We start from the raw sequence: 21,044 nt of genomic DNA on the forward strand, positions 1-21,044 counted from the left end.
AGAGAGCTCTCCGGATTGAGAATACCGAGAGTTGGTGTGGGTGGCTACGTTATATGGTCGACCGTTCTGAAGGGGTGCCCCCTAGGCCTTATATACTCGACCGTGGGGCAATACATGTGGATATGATAACAACGTGTAGCTAAAAGATAGCGAACTGTTTGAGTTTATCTTCCTGTAGTTCTGCCGACTTATCCTCGCATGGCTCCGTGGCATGGGGGCTCCAGCGCGGGAAAGTCGGATCTCTGTTGTGGTCGCTCGCTCGACGTTGTGGGTCGTCCGGGTTTGTACCAATCCGGCCTCATGTCGATCTGGTTTGCTGGTTGTCTCTCCCCAGGCCCACGAAAGAATGACCTTACGATTTATTGGGCCCTTGGGCCTTTCGTGAGGTCTTTTACTCTTTTAGTGGACCCGGGGGATATCTATCCCCCACAAGCCCCCGATCTTTGGGTTAATTTAGAGGTAATCAGCCCAAAGATCCCAGGTCCAGCTTGCAGGTGATTTGAAGAAAATGACTTCTTATTGTCTCCTCCTGCTTTGATCACTCATAGACCGAAGCTTTGTTTCGTACTTGTGCCTTAGAGGTCGGCATTTCAATTTGTAGGATTCTGAACTTCATTGGGTGCACCGGAGGTGCACCCAATGGGTGTAGCCCCCGATCTTCGAGTAGATTTTAGAAAATAATCTACTCGAAGGTCTTCCCCAGAAATTTATTTCCATTTGTGCTCTTGCGTTTTGGTTGAGGGCCGGCCTTTTAATCTTATCCCACGCCTTAGAAGTCGGCACTATCTTGGCTTGGAATGATAATCCATGGGGTGCACCGGAGGTGCACCCAATGGGTGTAGCCCCCGACCTTCAAATGGATTTTTGAGGATAATCCATTCGAAGGTCTTCCTTTTGTGTCTCTTTGCTGAAAATTATCCTTTCTGTTTGTAAAAATTGGCATGAAGCTATCCGCATTATGCTTTGGAGGTCAGCATTATGTCATCAGTATTGTGCTTCAGAGGTCAGCATATATTTTGTCTTTAGCAGCCGAGTTCGCAATCCATCCATATCTTGCTAGGTAGTGCAATTTATTTGCTCTGCGACTGATTGGACGTTTGATGGACGTTCTCTGTCTAGTCTTCACGTCGCTTCTGTTGGCCATATTTTGTACTTCACTGGCTATATTTGGCTTTCCTCTGATCCTTACTGATATCTCATTTTTGTCTTGAGGTATTCACTGCGTGCCCTGCACAGATGTGACCGTTTTCAAAAATATACTGATAATTCCTGGGCGTCCCCCCAATGGGTGTGGGCAAGGGACGGCTTGGTACGCTGAGTGTTTTAGCCGGCTGCTTCTGAGTAGTAATGTGATGTGACGGCGGGTGTAATCATATCCTCCGCGCTGTTGACTGGAGTCCCAATGGGTGTTGTGTTGCGTGAAACGGCGTCAGCCGCCTGACGTGTCTTCAGACGAGTTGAAGTGCTTATTGAATGCTTTGCGACTGTTCAGTGACCGCGGTTGGAGGTGAGCGGTTGCCTTCTCCTTCTATAAATAACGTCGTTGTCTCTCTGGCTTTTTCACATCTCTCGCTATTCTCTGTTGCTTCCCTTTCTTCTCTCCCTTTTGCTTCCACCATGGGCAAGAACAATAAGCGCAAGCGTGAGCCAACTCCTCCATCGGAGGAGTTTGGTGACTCGGAGTACTCAGAGGAGGAGTTCTCCTCTGAGTCTGAGGGGTCTCCGGCTCCCATCCCCCTGCGTGAGTCGTCTGACGACTCAGACGACTCCCAGGGGCTCGCGGCGGAGGTCTGGACGTACATCCGGGCCGTCGAGCGCTCCGGGCTCGAGGGCTCGGATGAGTCGGAGTACTCCTCGGATGAGGAGGACTCGGACGGCGGCGACGAGGACGAGGACGAGGACGACGACGGCGGCGACGGTGACGGTGACGGCAGCGGCAAGGGCGGCGGCGGCGGCGGCAAGGGCAGCAACCGGGGCGGCAGCAACAGGGGCAGCACCAGGGGCGGCAGCAACAGGGCCAGTGGCTAGATGCCACTGGTCTTTTAGATATTAGTATAGTATAGTTACAATAATGTAGTAGTAGTGTAGAGTAGTATAGCGTAGTGTAGTAGTAGTAGCAGTAATGTAATGTAGTAGTAGTAGGGAAGTATCAACTCGTAAAGAGTTGATTTGTAAATATGTTATCTTCCTTCTAATGAAAGAATGATGTTGGCTTCTCCTTGATGATTGTCCTGCTCATTTGCGAAGTTGATTCCTTTGAGACAGTAAGTGAATAACTTGGGCATCAAACTGATGCTTTCAGAAATAGCTGCCGAGTAACTTGTAGACGGTGTCGGCGCTTTAGAGGTAACTGCCGAGTGACCGAACACAATATCAGAGTTTTAGAAATAACTGCCGAGTGACTTGAGACGATGTCAAAGGGTGATGTCAGCGTTTTAGAGGTAACACCGAGCGACTGAAGGGCGACGTCGGCGTTTTAGAGGCAACGCCGAGCAACTGAACACTATATCAGCGTTTTAGAGGCAACGCCGAGTGATTGGAAAGCGACGTCAGCATTTTAGAGGTAATGCCGAGCGACAGAACACGATATCAGCGTTTTAGAGGTAACGCCGAGCGATTGGAAAGCGGCGTCAGCATTTTAGAGGTAATGCCGAGTGACTGAACACGATATCGGCGTTTTGGAGGCAACACCGAGTGATAGCAGGTCGCGCGAGCCACTTTGAGGATGATAGCCGAGTGATGAGGTGGCGCACCGGTGTTTTGGAAATAACTGCCGGATGACCACGTGGCACGGCAGTGTTTTGGAAATAACCGCTGGGTGCTGACTGGGCACTTTTTGAAACGGTATCTGGCTCGGGAATATCCCATAAGTGCTGTGCCTTTAGCCGCCTTTGCTTTCCGTGCCCTAGTTCTTGCTTTCTGGCTTCCAAATCCCATCTGCAATTCGCCTTCCACTCTGCTCGCCGGTAGAATCGAGATGGCGCCTAAGAGGAAAACCTCGAGTTCGTCTGCTGTGGTGATTCTTCCTCCAATCGACCCCAACAGCCAGTTGCCTTTCGCAGGTAACCACATGTCCGTCATTTCTGAGCCTAAAATTCTCCATCTTGTATCTATCGGGGTTCTTCCTCCGCGGGAACTCTGTTCTTGGCGGATTTGCCATGGGTTTACCGTTCCAACTGAGGATACCCATGAGTCCGTTGTCTATGCCCCTTTCCTTCTCCGCGGCCTTGGCCTTCCCATTTCTCCCTTTTTCCGCGGCCTCCTTGATTTCTACCATCTTAACTTGACCCATTTGAACCCCAATTCAATCCTGCAAATCTCCATTTTCGTTCATTTATGCGAGGCCTTTCTTGGCGTGCTGCCGCATTTCGGTCTGTGGAAATACTTGTATCATTGTCGCCCTGGGATGGCCGGGGGACAATATCAGTTGGTTGGGGGTGCCATCTTGGAGATGCGCCGTGGGAGGAAGACTGAATATCTCGAGATCCCTCTCAAGGACAGTATCAAGGGATGGCGCTTGGAGTGGTTCATAGTTGAGAATTATGGGAATTCTCTCCCCTTCCGGTCCGGAAGACAGCCGGACGTTCGCACCCCAAGCTGGACCGAGTCTCCCACAGATCAGGAGGTAGCTGAGGCAGGTGTGTTGCTAGCTGAAGTTGGACTGCTGAAAGAGAGGGGTCTGACTGCTGAAGCCGTGGTTACTGATTTTGTTTTCAAGAATATTCAGCCTTTGAAAGACAGGGCATACCCAGCTTATCTGTATCGAGGGCTAGCCAACTCAACTCGGGTTACCAACAGAAAAATTCCCTCCGCAGACTTGGTGAGCCGACTTGAGATGATCCTTAGGGGCAAAGTGTCAAATGTTGGTGCTCCAGTGGCATACTCGGCCTGGAACCTGCCTCCTCCCAAAGCCTTCACCCTTTTTGTGTCGAATCCACCTGTCACTGATGGCAGTTTGGGCCTTAGAGTGCGACCCTCTGCTGATGAAGTTAGTGCCTTGGTTGCTTCGCTTGGGGAGATTCCTGATGATGAACGGCAGGTCCATTTTGAGGTGCCCTTGAACCCTAGTGATGCAGAGATAAGTGCTATGCTTGATTTGCTGGCTGAGGATTCTTCCGACGCTGCTCCTGCTGGGGCGTTGGTAGTGGCGCCCCTCCCAGAGGCTGATACAACTTTGGATACTCAGAAGCCTGTCAGTACTCGCCCGAGGCGCCCTTGCCGAGCCAATCAGCCTGATCCTTCTGCTGATGAGCAGAAGAAGAAAAGAAGACGCCTCCGGCGAGTATCCAGTTTGGATCGGGACGCTGGTACCTCGGTTCCTGCTACTGAAGAAGTGCCTGCGACTGGATTTACTGATGCTGACCCCAATGGGTGTACCCAATCCGCTGCTGATCCCAATGTGGGTGCTCCATCTGTTGCTGATCCCAATGGGGGTGCTGCTTGTGTTGCCAACGTGGATGACGAGGAGGAAGAAAATGAAATTCCTTTGACTCGGAAAAACAGTCGGCAGTTCATCGCCAGCGGTGAAAGTAGTGGAGTTCCCTCTCCTGCTTTGTCTGCCCTCATTGGTCTGCAAGAACTGTCCCTGGCCAACTTTGATCAGACTCTTGAGGATATGGTCCCAGAGGACTTGTTGTCGGAGCCAGTGGATGATGGTGCAATGGAGGTTTGCGCTGACGTGCCTGATGCTGGGTTGAGGTCATCCCGTGCATCGTCGACCTTAGAGCGCGATCTTGAGGGTCGGGAGACTGACTTGGATCGTCCTGGTCCTATGGAAGTAGCTGAGGGCCCGTCAACCTTAGAGGTGGTTACTGCAGAGAACTTGGACCCCAAGGATGGTGCTGACACATGCCCAGCCCCCGAGGATGTCACCGGGGATGACTTGGCTCGGGTGGGGAGTGTAAGCCACTGCCCAGCCCCCGAGGGTGCTGCCGGGGATGATCCGGCTCAAGTGGGCAGTGCAAACTATGACCCAGCCCCCGAAGGTGCCCGAGCGGGGTCTCCCTCCTGTACTTCCATGGACGTTCATGCGGGATCTCCTCCACACTATGGCTGTATGGTGGTAGCCCAAGCCTTGGACCAGGGAGTCGCTTTAGAGGGCAGCGTCCCCGCTGACCGAGTGTTGAGCTCTGTTGATGGTATCGAGCTGGTTCCTGCTGGTTTGTTGCAAGTTGCTTCGGGCGGTGGCCTTTCACCTGGTTATCAATTGATCTCTCCTGATTTGGGGATCCCTTCATTCTTTTCCAACCTCCAGGTACTGTGATGTGTTTTAGCTTGATTTTCACATTGCATGAACTGCTGTCATTACACTCATCTGCTCTCCTCATCAGGCTTTGGTGGATGGGATGGCTAGCCAGCTGAGGCTACAGGGTGCTTCCGTCCCAGAAGTAGCTTCATCTCTTGCATGTTGGAATCCAGTGTCGCTTCAACATCGCGTCTCTGAATTGGAGGCAACCAACGCCGATTAGTGCTTTTTTGCTTCTCTTTGCCTTCACTGTGGACTGCTTTACATTCTGACCCCCTTTTGTTTGATTATCTCCTGTTAGGAATGACTCGGTAGATCTCAATTCTTGAGGAAAAACATTCCCGAGATCAGGCTGAATTGGTCCAGCGGTGTACCGATTTTGAGGAAAAGTACTCTCAGAGCCAAACTGAACTGGGTCAGGTCTCCGCTGCCTTGGATGACGTCAATGCACTGAGTTCTTCTCTTCATGCTCAGCTCAATTCTGAGAAGGTGATTTACAAAACTGTACTTTGCCTTGTTGTGTTCCTATTACTTGCTTGGTTTTTGAGGGGGTTGACTTTTGCTTGCAGGAAGAAAAACGTATCTTTGCTGCTTCTCGTGACAGTCTTGACAGATTGTATCGTGATTCTAGCAACTCGCTGACCATCTTGGAGAGGAGTCACCGCTTTACTATGGAAGAATTGGACAATCAACGCTGTAAGCTGCAGGAATCCGCGGATGAAGTGACCCGTCTCAAACAGCTGATATCAGCGAAGGACGCTACCATCAAAGAACTCTGAGCTTCCAAGAAATCCATTGTTCAGGAGTTAGAAACTGCTCGTCTGGCTGCCAAGGTTGCCGAAGAAACTTCTGTTACTCTCAGGGCCCAGCGCGACAGAGCCATGGACAAGGCTATTCGGGCGGGGCGAATCTTGATGAGGAGACCCGGTGTGGTTGTTCCCGAAGATATAAGGGCTGATGTGAATGCTGCCCCTGATTCCTCAAGTCGCCCTTCTTCGTCGGTCGCTCCTGAGAAAGATATTGCGAAATAGAGAAACACTTTGCGTGCTTTGAGCGCGCGGTTAGCATGATCGAATATTTGTTAGAGGACATTGGTTCGGCATTCGAATGATATAGTTACTCTCTTATTGTTTTAGAATTCATCAGTTCGTAAATTTGCAGTAGTAAAATAATGCGTGATGATTATGAAATTCGTTTGCGGGATTTTGAAGTCATCCTTATATGAGTAATTGTAATCTCGTCGGATCGCCTTAAGTCGCTGCTGACTTAAGTCGCTTGCTTTTGTTGATAGGGCGTAGTGGTCACCCTGAATTGCGTAGTCGTGAGCATGTTGCACCGGCTTAAGTCGCCACCGACTTTAGCAGATTGCTCCGTTAGCAGGGCATAGTGGTCACCCCGAGTTTGGTAAGCGTGAGCATGTCGCACCGCCTTAAGTCGTTGCCGACTTAAGCAGGTTGCTCCGTTAGCAGGGCATAGTGGTCACCCCGAGTTAGGTAAGCGTGAGCATGTCGCACCGCCTTAAGTCATTGCCGACTTAAGCCGATTGCTCCGTTAGTAGGGCATAGTGGTCACCTCGAGTAAGCGTGAGCATGTCGCACCGCCTTAAGTCGTTGCCGACTTAAGCCGATTGCTCCGTTAGTAGGGCATAGTGGTCACCCCGAGTTAAGGTAGAATGCAAGTCAATCGTGAACAAACTGAGTATCTTTGAAACCCCTTTTTTATTGATGACATATTTCCACTTTACAGAGTACATCGTCGTCCCGATAGCTTCTGAAATACAGCTAGGGATAAAACTTCTTGAGGTGTTCTATGTTCCAGGAGTTCCTGACTTCTGTGCCATCCATCTGAGTAAGACGATATGATCCTGGCCGAGTGACTTCTGCTACTATGAAGGGTCCTTCCCATAAGGGCGATAACTTGTGCCGTCCTTCCCCCGTTAGAATTCGGCGGAGGACGAGATCTCCTACTGAAAAGGATCGCTGTCGCACAGCCTTGTCGTGATAGCGCCTTGGAGTCTGCTGGTACCGTGTTGATTGGATTGCCGCATTCAGCTGTTCTTCTTCAAGTATATCAATGTCCTCCAGCCTGGTGGCCTCGACTTCTGCTATGTTTTCGAAGATCAACCTTGGCGCCCCAAACTTGAGATCGGCGGGTAGCACTGCCTCCGACCCATAGACCATGAAGAAAGGAGTGTTTCCATGCAGAGCTCGGCTAGGTTGGGTTCTTAGGCTCCAAACGACATAGGGCAATTCCCTTATCCACTTTCCTACGAATTTTTCATTCTTATCGAAGACCTTTTTCCTGAGTGCCTCCAATATCATCCCGTTGGCTCGCTCAACCTGCCCGTTGGCTCTTGGATGTGCTACAGATGCATACTTGATCTGAATGCTCTTTTGTTCGCAGAAGTCGAAGAACTCTGAACTTGTGAAGTTGGATCCTAAGTCAGTTATGATGCTGTTTGGTGTCCCGAATCTGAATATTATGTCTTGTATGAATTCCACGGCTTTAGCAGAGGTTAAAGAAGCAATGGGCTTGAACTCTATCCATTTAGTGAATTTGTCGATCGCTACCAATACATGAGTGTATCCCCCTTGAGCTTTCTTGAAAGGTCCAATCATATCCAGTCCCCAGCATGCGAAAGGCCAAGTTACTGGTATGGTCTGCAGTTGCTGTGCTGGCAGATGTTGTTGCTTTGACAAGTATTGGCAGGCTTCGCACCTCTGAACTAACTCGGCTGCATCGTTCTTTGCTGTTGGCCAATAGAATCCTGACCTGAAGACCTTCCCGACTAGTGTTCTGGAGGCTGCATGTATTCCACATTGCCCAGCATGGACCTCCTCCAGAAGTTGCTTCCCAGTGGATGGGAGGATGCACTTCATGAAGACGCCTGATGCACCCCTTCTGTATAATGTCTCCCCAATGAGTGTGTAGTGAGCCGACTGCCTGACAATGCGCTCGGCCGAGTTCTTGTCATCTGGTTCTTCTTCATTCTTTATATACTTGATGATTGGCCTTCTCCAGTCGTCAGAGTCTGACTCGGGTTGATCTATAATGTTGCACTCTTCTTTTTGATCCATTGAGATACTCGGCTGTAGTATTTCTTGCACAAAGACTCCGGGTGGGACCTGAGTTCGACTGGATCCTAGCTTGGACAATACATCGGCTGCTGTGTTCCGATCTCTTTCTACATGATGAAATTCCAGACCCTCAAATTTATCTTCCTGCTTTCGGACGGCAGTGCAGTATTTTCCCATTGAATCGCTTGAACAATCCCACTCTTTGTTTATCTGGCTAATGACTACCAAAGAGTCTCCGTATACCATCAATCTCTTGACGCCCAATGATATGGCGATGTTCAATCCATGGATCAGAGCTTCATACTCGGCTGCATTGTTGGAGGCCGGAAATAGCAACTGGAGGGCATATTTGAGGTGCTCACCTCCAGGTGCGATGAAGAGAATCCCCGCTCCTGCTCCCTGCAGCCTCAGCGAGCCATCAAAATACATTCGCCATACTTCTGCAGTCTCTGGGTTATCTGGTACTTGCTGTTCAGTCCACTCTGATACGAAATCGACCAGTGCTTGAGTTTTGATGGCAGTGCGGGGTCGGAACTCGATGTCATGAGATCCCAGCTCGCAAGCCCACTTGGCTATTCGGCCAATGGCTTCCTTGTTGTGAAGAATATCCCCTATTGGAAAACCAGTGACTACTATGACTTTGTGGTCATCAAAGTAGTGACGTAGCTTGCGGGCAGTTAGAAGTACTGCGTATAATAGCTTCTGAACTTGAGGATACTTTTTCTTTGAGGGGCCTAGAATTTCACTAATGAAGTAAACAGGATGTTGCATGGGGTAGGCATGTCCTTCTTCTGCTCGCTCGACTACCAACGCGGTGCTTACCACGTGAGTCGTGCAAGAGATATACAGTAGCAGATTTTCAGCTGGTTGAGTTGACGTAGCTCGTCGGGGTGGCTTCAGTATTGGTGGTGTTGTTAAGAATTTCTTCAGTGCATCTAGAGCCTCCTGTGCCTCTGAAGTCCACTGAAACTTATCCACCTTCTTGAGTACCTTGTAAAATGGTAAGCCTTTTTCCCCCAGCCTGGATATAAATCTGCTCAGAGCTGCCATACATCCAGTAAGTCGTTGAACCTTCTTTTGTGATCGAGGTGCTTCCATCTTCATGATAGCTTCAATTTTATCTGGGTTGGCCTCAATTCCCCGGTGGCTGACAATAAACCCGAGTAACTTTCCTGCGGGTACCCCGAAAACACATTTTTCGGGATTAAGCTTCCATCTATACCGTCTCAGACTGTTGAAAACCAGCTGTAAGTCTTCGATGAAGTTTTCCGAATTTTCTGTTTTGATTACCCTACGTAGGCCTCCACACGCTTGCCCCAGTGATCGGCTAAGCATGTTTGAATGGCTCTCTGATAAGTCGCTCCAGCGTTTTTGAGGCCGAACGACATGGAGGTATAGCAGAAAGCACCAAACGGAGTGATGAACGCTGTTTTTTCTTCGTCCTCCTTTGCCAGACTAATCTGGTGGTACCCGGAATAGCAATCCAGGAAAGATAGCATAGAACACCCAGCGGTGGAATCCACCACCTGATCTATCCTTGGGAGCCTGAAGGGATCCTTCGGACAGTGTTTGTTGAGATCAGTATAGTCGACGCACATGCGCCAATCCACTTTATTCTTTTTGAGTACAAGAACGGGGTTGGCTAACCACTCGGGGTGTAATACTTCTCTAATAAATCCAGCCGCGACCAAGCGAGCTAGCTCGGCGCGAATGACTTCTCTCTTGTCGGGCGTGAAACGACGTAGCTTTTGCCGAATTGGCCTGGCTTGGGGATAGACCTTCAGTTTGTGCTCGGCCAGTTCTCTCGGGACTCTCGGCATATCCGCAGGTTGCCATGCGAATACATCTCGGTTATCTTGCAGAAACTGGACGAGCGCACTTTCCTATTTGTTGTCCAGGCTGGAGCTGATGATGGCAGTCTTGCGCTCATCAGCGAACCCCAGGTTGATCCTCTTGGTCTCTTCAGTCGGCCGCATAGAGGTCATGACCTGAGCTTCATTTGCCGGTACTGCAAGGTCCTCCTCAGGCTTAGAGTTCGCCTGTGTTGAAGAAACCGTCGACAGCTTGGTGGTGAGGGCTGCTTGGATGGCCACTCGGAAACACTCTGCGGCGCCTTGGAAGTCGGCGCGCACAGTTATGATTCCTTGCGGTCCTGGCATCTTCAGTATCATGTATGTGTAATGTGGAATGACCATGAATTTGGCCAATCCCGGCCTCCCGATGATGGCGTTGTACCCGCAGTCGAAGTTCGCCACTTCGAACCTCAGGAACTCGGTTCTGTAGTTCTCCGGAGTTCCGAAGGTGACAGGCATGTAGATGTGGCCCAGCGGGTATTCCCCTTCCGTCGGCACGATGCCGAAGAAAGGAGTGTCCGACTCGTGGAGCTCTTTGAGGTGGACTCCCAAGCCTTGGAGTGTCCGGGGGAAGGTGACGTTGATGCTGCTCCCCCCGTCCACTAGCACCTTTTTCACCCGGCTTTCTCGGATCACCAGATCGACGAGGAGCGGGTACTTGCCTGGATAATCGAAGTTGAGCCATTGATCCTCCCGAGTGAAAGTGATCGGGTGCTCCGACCACCGGTATGGGGCGGGAGGACCAGTGGTCGCCACCAGTATCTGGCGGTCGTTGAGCTTTTGTTGTCGTTTGTTCTCTTGCGACCCATGTCCGCCAAAGATGACGTTGACCTCCCTGTCAACGCGTGGGAAGGCTCCTCCTCCTCCCTCCTCCTGCTGATGGGGTTGTGGCGGTTCGTCTGGTCTTCCCCTCGGCGGAGGAGGAGGTAGAGGTTGGAAAGGTCGACCGTGCCCGACGGAGTGCTTGAAGTCCCGGCAGTTACGAAGGGTGTGGCGCATGTTCTTGTGATACGGGCACTGGGCATCGAGGATGTCGTCCAGCGTGCGCTCGCCTCCGCGGGGTCCTCCTCGGGCGCGAGAGGCAGGTGGTCCGGCGGCGTGCACTTCTTCGCGAGGCCTCTTCTCCCAGCGTTTGTCGGGTTGCTGGTTCGCGTCGCGTCGTCGTGGTGCTGCTGGTGCGGGATTTGCTCCTCCGATGAGGTCCTGGGCCCGCTCGTCGGCGGTGATGTAGAGGTCGGCTTCCCGGAACAGCTCCTCGGAAGTAGTCGGCGCCTTCTGTAGTATGGCTCGAACGAAAGCCAAGTCATTGGATCCTCTGTAGAAGTCCTCGATCACGGCCGCCTCCGTGACCTCGGGGATACGATTTCTCATGGTCTGGAACCTTTTGAGGTACGACCGAAGAGTTTCGTCCCCCCGGCGCTTGATGGATTTGAGGTCCCATGGTTGCGCCGGTTTGTCGGAGAGGGACTGGAAGTTGGCGGTGAAGCGTCGACTGAAGTCGCCCAAGTCGTCGATGCAGTGTCGGGGTAGATGTCGCAGCCATTGCAGCGTGTCTTGCCCAAGGACAATGGGTAAATACGCGGTCATCACGTCTTCGGACGCCCCGGCAGCTCGAGCAGCGGTGGTGTAGACGGCTAGCCAACTCCCTGGATCCTGCTTAGGTTCATATTTGTCGACATTGGATACCTTGAAGTTGGGAGGCCATTGGATGGCCCTAAGGCGCGGAGTAAGAGCAGACACTCCGCAGGTGTCCTCCTATCGTCGGGGATGATGCCTATCCCGGGGAGGGGAGTAGTTGTTGTGGTTCCTCGACCGTCCCCGGGTAGTACCGCCAGTTGAGGCCGTTGCCGACTCAGTTCTGGTGGCCTGGCTCCGAGCTAGGATGCCATGATCCCTGCCGTACTCCTCCCGGCGGCGGATCTCGTTCTCATGCCGCCGTTCACGCGAAGCATTGATGGAGCTTCACGCGTCTCGGCGACTGTTGATGGCGTGTCGCAGATCGTTCGGCGGGTGAGCGAGTGGTAGAAGATGGTTGGCTACCTGGGTGAACAGTCGTCGGTAGCCCTCGGCATCGGGAGTCCGAGGGAGTCCATCAGCTATCCGAGCTAATACTCCTCCGACTTCGCTCGGCGTGTTCATGGCTCGGGCAAAGTCGGGGTTCAGGTTGCGCCTGAAGAATGGATTCTCCCGGCGTTGCCTTGCATCTTGCTCGGCTTGTTCCTGAGCCCGGCGGCGATCACGTCGTCGGGAGTTCCTTCGTTCTCTGAAGACGCGTTCTTCTGGAGTTTCTCCTATCTCTGAGACCTCGTCTCGCGAGACAGGTTGCTCCGGATCCCGTTCTCCGGCCGTGTGATGTCGTCGAATGTTCCTGCGCCAGTTCCTCCGTCGGCAGGATTCTCGTTGAGGCGGTTCTTCTCCGGGTGCAATCGGCTCGTCGTCGGAGACGGTAGGCGACTCCACTCTTCCGATGAAGAGGACGTCAGGGTAGAATGGTGCTGCTGTCGTGGCGACCTTCTTTCCGTTCTCCTTTGGGGACGGAGGAACGGAAAGAACAACTTGCTTCCCCTTGGTCTCCTTCTTCCTCGCGATCTGTGTCCATTCTTTTGTCGGGGAAGTAGACAGTGGAGTTCTCCAGGTCAGCGGGCCCTCGGCCCCCGACTTTCCGGAGACGATCTTTTTCCGGAGAGCTGGAGGTTGCGCTTCTCCGGCATTTTCGGAGTTTGTTGGAGGAGACTTCTTTTCCGGCGGATCCGCAATGTGGTGCAGAGTTCCCTCTTCATCCGCCACGGATGAGATTGTTCCGAAGCAGAATATGGATCCGGGACGCAGGGTGATCTTGCTGTAGAAGGTGACGGCCATTAAGCTAGCTTGGATCGTCGACACACCCCCTACCTGGCGCGCCAGCTGTCGGTGTTTTGGGTCCAACCGCACACCCGGGGTTGCCCCTCAAGGTGTTTTCAGGAGTAGGACGGTGTCGACAACTGTAGCAAAATGGTTCGTGCCGATTGCACGAGGGACAGTGGACAAAGTTTACAGGTTTGGGCCGCTTAGAGATGCGTAACACCCTACGTCCTGGTGAGTATGCTTGGTGAACGTGGTTACAAGAGAGCTCTCCGGATTGAGAATACCGAGAGTTGGTGTGGGTGGCTACGTTATATGGTCGACCGTTCTGAAGGGGTGCCCCCTAGGCCTTATATACTCGACCGTGGGGCAATACATGTGGATATGATAACAACGTGTAGCTAAAAGATAGCGAACTGTTTGAGTTTATCTTCCTGTAGTTCTGCCGACTTATCCTCGCATGGCTCCATGGCATGGGGGCTCCAGCGCGGGAAAGTCGGATCTCTGTTGTGGTCGCTCGCTCGACATTGTGGGTCGTCCGGGTTTGTACCAATCCGGCCTCATGTCGATCTACTTTGCTGGTTGTCTCTCCCCAGGCCCACGAAAGAATGACCTTACGATTTATTGGGCCCTTGGGCCTTTCGTGAGGTATTTTACTCTTTTAGTGGACCCGGGGGATATCTATCCCCCACAATGCCTACACGATTGGTAGACACCCCTCAATTAAGGATGGTCTTGGCTTCAAGAGGGAAGTCAAGAACTTGACAAGTCATAAGACTCCCATCTCCATCAAGGAGAAAGGGAAGGCCCCTATGGCTAGTAGTGTTCAAAGGAACCATGCCTTCATGTATCATGATAGGAGACATTCTAGGAATGTTAATAGAAGTTATGATGCTTTTGATTCTCATGCCATGATTGCTTCTAGTTCTTCTATTATGCATGATAGAAATTTAGCTAAGAAAAATGCTATGCCTAGAAGAAATATTGTTCATGTTCCTAGGAAAGTAATGAATGAACATTCTACGATTTATTATGCTTGCAATGCTTCCTTTGCTATTTGTAGAAAGGATAAGAAGGTAATTGCTAGGAAATTAGGGGCCAAATGTAAGGGAGACAAGACTTGCATTTGGGTCCCTAAGACTATTGTAACTAACCTCTTAGGACCCAACATGAGTTGGGCACCTAAGACCCAAGCCTAATTTGCCTTGCAGGTTTATGCATCCGGGGGCTCAAGCTGGATTATCGACAGCGGATGCACAAACCACATGACGGGGGAAAAGAGGATGTTCTCTTCCTATGTCAAGAACAAGGATCCCCAAGATTCAATCATATTCGGTGATGGGAACCAAGGCAAGGTGAAAGGGTTAGGAAAAATTGCTATTTCATCCGAGCACTCTATTTCTAATGTGTTCCTAGTTGAGTCGCTTGGATATAACTTGTTGTATGTGAGTCAACTTTGTAATATGGGATATAACTGTTTATTCACAAATGTAGATGTGTCTGTCTTTAGAAGAAGTGATGGTTCATTAGCTTTTAAGGGTGTATTAGACGACAAACTTTATTTAGTTGATTTTGCAAAAGAAGAGGCCGGTCTAGATGCATGCTTAATTGCTAAGACTAGCATGGGCTGGCTGTGGCATCGCCGTTTAGCTCATGTAGGGATGAAGAACCTTCACAAGCTTCTAAAGGGAGAACACGTAATAGGTCTAACAAATGTTACTTTCGAAAAAGATAGACCTTGTGCAGCTTGTCAAGCAGGTAAACAGGTGGGAAGCTCTCATCATGCCAAAAATGTGATGACAACATCAAGACCCCTGGAGTTACTTCATATGGATCTCTTCGGACCCGTCTCCTATCTAAGCATAGGAGGAAGTAAGTATGGTCTTGTTATAGTTGATGACTTTTCCTGCTTCACTTGGGTATTCTTTTTGCAGGATAAATCTGAAACCCAAGGGACCCTCAAGCGCTTCCTAAGGAGAGCCCAAAACGAGTTTGAGCTCAAAGTGAAGAAGATAAGGAGCGACAATGGGTCCGAGTTCAAGAACCTTCAAGTGGAGGAGTATCTTGAGGAGGAAGGAATCAAGCACGAGTTCTCCGCTCCCTACACACCACAGCAAAATGGCGTGGTAGAGTGGAAGAACAGGATGCTACTTGACATGGCGAGGACGATGCTTGGTGAATTCAAGACGCCCGAACGATTTTGGACGGAAGCCGTGAGCACGGCTTGCCACGCCATAAACCGGGTCTATCTTCATCGCCTTCTCAAGAAGACTTCATATGAGCTTCTAACCGGTAACAAACCCAATGTGTCTTACTTTCGTGTATTTGGGAGCAAATGTTACATTCTAGTGAATAAAGGTAGAAATTCTAAGTTTGCTCCCAAAGCTGTAGAAGGGTTTTTGTTAGGTTATGACTCAAATACAAAGGTGTATAGGGTCTTCAACAAATCATCGGGTTTGGTTGAAGTCTCTAGCGACGTTGTATTTGATGAGACTAATGGCTCTCCAAGAGAGCAAGTTGTTGATCTTGATGATGTAGATGAAGAAGACATTCCAACGGCCGCAATGTGCACCATGGCGATTGGAGATGTGAGGCCACTGAAACAAAAGGAACAAGATCAACCTTCTTCCTCAACAATGGTGCATCCCCCAACTCAAGACGATGAACAGGTTCATCAAGAAGAGGCGTGTGATCAAGGGGGAGCACAAGATGTTCATGTGATAGAGGAGGAAGCACAACCGGCACCTCCAACCCAAGTTCGAGCGACGATTCAAAGGAATCATCCCATCGACCAAATATTGGGTGACATAAGCAAGGGAGTAACTACTCGTTCTAGATTAGTTAATTTTTGTGAGCATTACTCTTTTGTCTCTTCTATTGAGCCTTTCAGGGTAGAAGAGGCCTTGCTAGATCCGGACTGGGTGTTGGCCATGCAAGAGGAACTCAACAACTTTAAGAGGAATGAAGTTTGGACACTGGTGCCTCGTCCCAAGCAAAATGTTGTGGGAACCAAGTGGGTGTTCCGCAACAAACAATACGAGCACGGGATGGTGACAAGGAACAAGGCACGACTTGTGGCAAAAGGTTATGCCCAAGTCGCAGGTTTGGACTTTGAGGAGACTTTTGCTCCTGTGGCTAGGCTAGAGTCAATTCGCATATTGTTAGCCTATGCTACTCACCATTCTTTTAGGTTGTTCCAAATGGATGTGAAGAGCGCTTTCCTCAACGGGCCAATTAAGGAGGAGGTGTACGTGGAGCAACCCCCTGGCTTTGAGGATGAATGGTACCCCGACCACGTGTGTAAGCTCTCTAAGGCGCTCTATGGACTTAAGCAAGCCCTAAGAGCATGGTATGAATGCCTTAGAGACTTTTTAATTGCTAATGCTTTTAAGGTTGGGAAAGCCGATCCAACTCTATTTACTAAGACTTGTGATGGTGACCTTTTTGTGTGCCAAATTTATGTTGATGACATAATATTTGGTTCTACTAATGTAACACCCGGCTTTAAGGAACAAAGCCGGGTGCATCTCATACATGCGCCAAGAAGACTACATATATAATAACAGAGTGTATAGAGATAAATGTCATAAATCATCAGAGTATTTATTACATAGCGGAAGACTTATTACAAAGTAAAGGAATAAATGTAAAACGAACTAAGGATCGTCGGCGCCAATGTCGACTGAGAAACGCCACCTAGATCAGATCGAACTCCTCAGTGTTAGGCGGCTCCTCCTGAACCACCTGCTCTTCTCCTGTGGGGGGGGTGTGAGACAGCAAGAGTGAGCTCACATACGTTCATAGCTCAACAAGTCGTGGGGAATAATGTGCCATGAACTCACCAAAGGTGGGAGTTCATGAAGTGTAAGGCTGATCAATGAAATAAAGGCTGAGGCTGAGCATTGCTTTTATAAGTTGGTCAAAATTTTATTAGCAATTACTAAGTGTAAGTAAATACCAAACCTTAATAATAATAAAGAACAGTAATAGTAAAATAATCCCAAATGCGATGAAATGACAGGTTAAGTTTAAGTTCCATAATTAATCATGTGAGGGTCCGAGCCGCTCTTGACCGTGAGCACGGCTAGTATACTAGTTTTACACTCTGCAGAGGTTGCGCATCTTTACCCACAAGTCGTGTATCCCATGTCGCCTGGGTTTGCAAGGCCCTTAGACACTACCGAGGTGAATGGCTAGGGATCCACTACGAGGCCTTTACAAAGTTCCACTAGCTTCCGAAAACCCGCTACAGTTTATAGGAAGATCCAGTACAGGGTTCCTGGCTGACAGCCATCGCAGCAAAATCAACCAGGGACCTCCCCGCACTGACCTCTCCCCTACTGCCCTTGCCCCTTTCGGGTAAGGTAGTCTTCCACTAGCTTTCCTAATTAGTCAGCCAAGGGCGTCCCATTATACCCTTGTGGTAGCACTGTTTTCCCGGGTGGTCGCTCCATGTTCCCATTAATTTAATGATCTTAACATGAACAGTAATAATAGCAAGATAATAACAGAATAATCATGAATAGTGTATCTCCATACCCAATCCACATAAAGCAATAGCAAGTACTACCCAAAAATATTTCAGGGGTGAACAAGGTATAGAGGTAATCAAAACTGGGGTAACATAAAGGCTCCCATCAAAATTAACCTATGCAGATCATTAAAATTAATAAGAACATGGCTGGGAAAAGTAAGTGATCAAGGGCACAACTTGCCTTCAACGAGCTCCTGCTCAGCTATCTCTACTTGTTGAAGCTCAGGTTCCACAGTGGGTTGCTCGTCTACTCACATCAACACAATACATACATAGTATAGCCAAAATCAACATCACACCAAACAGATGAATGAAATATACAGTAAAAATCTACACATTAAAATGAAACCATAGGAACTGGAATCACTAAATTTTGAGTTATAGAATTCAAGTTATGAATTTCCTAAGGTTTAATGTGCTTGAAATAGGATTAAATGATAAATTAATTTTCTTACTGCTTTCATGACCAAACAGAGACACTAAGTGATAAAGAATAATATTACAAAAAATTAGAAAGTGGAATGACTCAATTTGGACCAAAAATGGAATTTCTATGTATTTTACAAGTTTCTAGATTTGTTTTTGCATTAAAAACGAATTTCTAATATTATTTGGCTATTTTTATTCCACTCTGGACTGGGCCTCATTTCCTAAGAAGCGCAGGGGCTCTGGCGCAAGAAACCAGAGACTCTGCGAACAGTGCAAGAGGACGGCGGGTTATTTTTACCTAAACCGAGGGGCCTAAATGCAATTTAGACCCGCGAAGGGGTACGGTGCACTCTGGGCCGTCCGATTAGATCCGAACGGAGAGGATTAGATCGGGTCCGGCCCGAACCGGTACATACCTAGAGCCGTCGATCAAACGATCTGCGGCCCGGATTTAATGAATGGAACTTGAATCCTAGTCGCCCGCCGATGGATCAACGGTCTAGATCATGTCTGCCTGAAAGGGTACGCTAGCCTAATCTGAGCCGTCCAACATCCATCCTACGGCACACGCCTGTCTTCCCCCTCTCACACACAGGCGCGGCGGCGCACCAAATCTCACGGCGGAGCGCTCGCCGGCGGCACGCAATCCGGCTAATCCCTGCCCCAAACCCGACCAGAACAGTGTTACACATGGAAGAGAGCTGGGGGAACACGACGGACGAAGACTTACCGACGATTGGTGTGGTAGAAGCCCTGGCCACGGTGACGAGTGAAACCGCGGCACACACACAGCTCCGATGAGCAATTAGGCCCCAATTAGCGCCCAATCCACCTGTGTGAGGGTCGGATAGGCACCGCGGGGCATCGAAGAAGGTACTGGACTCACAATCGAGCCACCGGTGCCAACGTATGCGAGCGGTCGCGGAGGCGGCGCGGCTTCTCTCTCTCGGCGGTGGTTTAGGAGGACGGAGAGGTGAAAACATAACTCAGACCCTTTATGTAGTGCTCGCCGGTCAACCCTAGATTAGCGGGAGGTTCCCGAGCCCTCCGGGGTTCAGTTTCAACGGCCTCCGCGAGATCCGCGGGTGGAATTTTCCATGGCGAAGATCCAACGCGAGCTCGGTTTGGTACGCGAGTGCGAATGGAGGAGATGACATGCAGGGCCCACCTGTAAGTGACCGCGCGAGGAGTGGACAGAGGCGGCTGGCGCGGTGAGTGGGCCGCAAGGGATGATGGGGAAGTGGGCCGATTTGATGCGCCGTGGCCCAGGTAGGTTAGTTGGTTTTATTCTTTTTCTTTTCCATTTCCTTTTTTTTTCTCCATTTTCAAACCCAATTTGAATTCAAGTTTAATTCAAACTTTTATGGCTTATCATTTACACTATGTTTGTATAGTTAACAGTAATAAGTTTAAGAATATCTAAGTTTAAGAATATCTATTTTTTTATATTTTTATATCATTTCTCTTTTTCTTATTTTCCAAACCCTAGATTTTAATTTAGGGATTCAATTCAACCTTTAGAATTATTATTTTTTTATTATTATCAACATTATCATTTTACTAAATGCACAAACAATAAAACTCCAACATGATGCATTTTATTTTATTTTGGTATCATTTATTTTGTGATGTAATCACTCTTAATTACTTGGATGCTCTTTTTATGATGCAATGTGACACATAAAATAGGGAAATCTCCATATAATGCTTTTATACAATTTTGAGTATTACAAATCCTACCCCCCTTAAAGATAATCTCGTCCTCGAGATTTAAGGAGATCTAGGGAAAAGGTGGGGAAAATCTATACGAAGCTCTTCTTCTCTTTCCCAAGTTGCTTCATCTTCACCGTGGTGACTCCATTGCACTTTGCACATCTTTATCACCTTATTTCTCGTAACTCGAGTCAAAGTATCCAAAATCTTGATCGGGTACTCCGTGTAGGTCAAATCACCTTGAACACTAAGGTCCTCCATTGGTAACTGTTCTTCAGGCACCCTGAGACATTTCTTCAGCTGAGATACATGAAAGACATCGTGAACATCCACGAGATGATCCGGTAACTCCAATTGGTATGCAACCTCTCCCACTCGCTTTAAGATTAAGAAGGGTCCAATAAAGCGAGGGGACAACTTTCCTTTGACTTTGAACCTTCTCATGCCCCGGAGTGGTGACACCTTCAAATAGACATAATCTCCCTCTTTAAACTCAAGCAGTCTTCTCCGGGTATCAGCATAACTTTTCTGCCTGGATTGTGCAGTTCTCAAATTCTCCCTTATTTGCTGAACTTGTTCCTCTGCTTCTTGTATAATCTCAGGTCCAAACAACTGCCTTTCACCAGTTTGATTCCAATACAAGGGAGTCCTGCACTTTCTGCCATACAAAGCCTCAAACGGTGACATCTTCAAGCTGGCCTGATAGCTATTATTATATGAGAACTCCGCATACGGTAGACTCTTATCCCAACTACCACCATGCTTAAGAGCACAAGCTCTTAACATATCTTCTAGTACTTGGTTAGTCCTCTCAGTCTGCCCATCAGTCTGTGGATGGTAAGCCGAACTAAAATTCAATCTCGTATCCAATGACTCGTGCAACTTCTTCCAATATCGAGAGGTAAACTGTGGTCCCCGGTCTGACACAATCTTCTTTGGCACACCATGTAGACATACAATCCGTGACATGTACAACTCTGCCAACTTGGCCCCAGAATATGTGGTCTTCACTGGAATAAAGTGGGCTACTTTAGTTAGCCTGCCCACAATCACCCATATTGAATCATATCCAGCAGAGGTGCGGGGTAATCCACCAATGAAGTCTATGCCAATCTCTTCCCATTTCCACTCAGGTATCTTTAGTGGGTGCAGTAGTCCGGCTGGCCTCTGGTGTTCAGCCTTAACTCTTTGGCATACATCGCACATAGCCACATGTGCAGCCACATCTCTCTTCAAACCATACCACCAATACTTTTGCTTCAAATCCTGATACATCTTAGTACTCCCAGGATGGATAGAATAAACTGAATCATGTGCCTCCTTCAATATGGTTTCCCGAAGACTATCGATAT

Source organism: Zea mays, chromosome 5, assembly GCF_902167145.1.
Source record: "Zea mays cultivar B73 chromosome 5, Zm-B73-REFERENCE-NAM-5.0, whole genome shotgun sequence".
Taxonomy (NCBI): Eukaryota; Viridiplantae; Streptophyta; class Magnoliopsida; order Poales; family Poaceae; genus Zea; species Zea mays.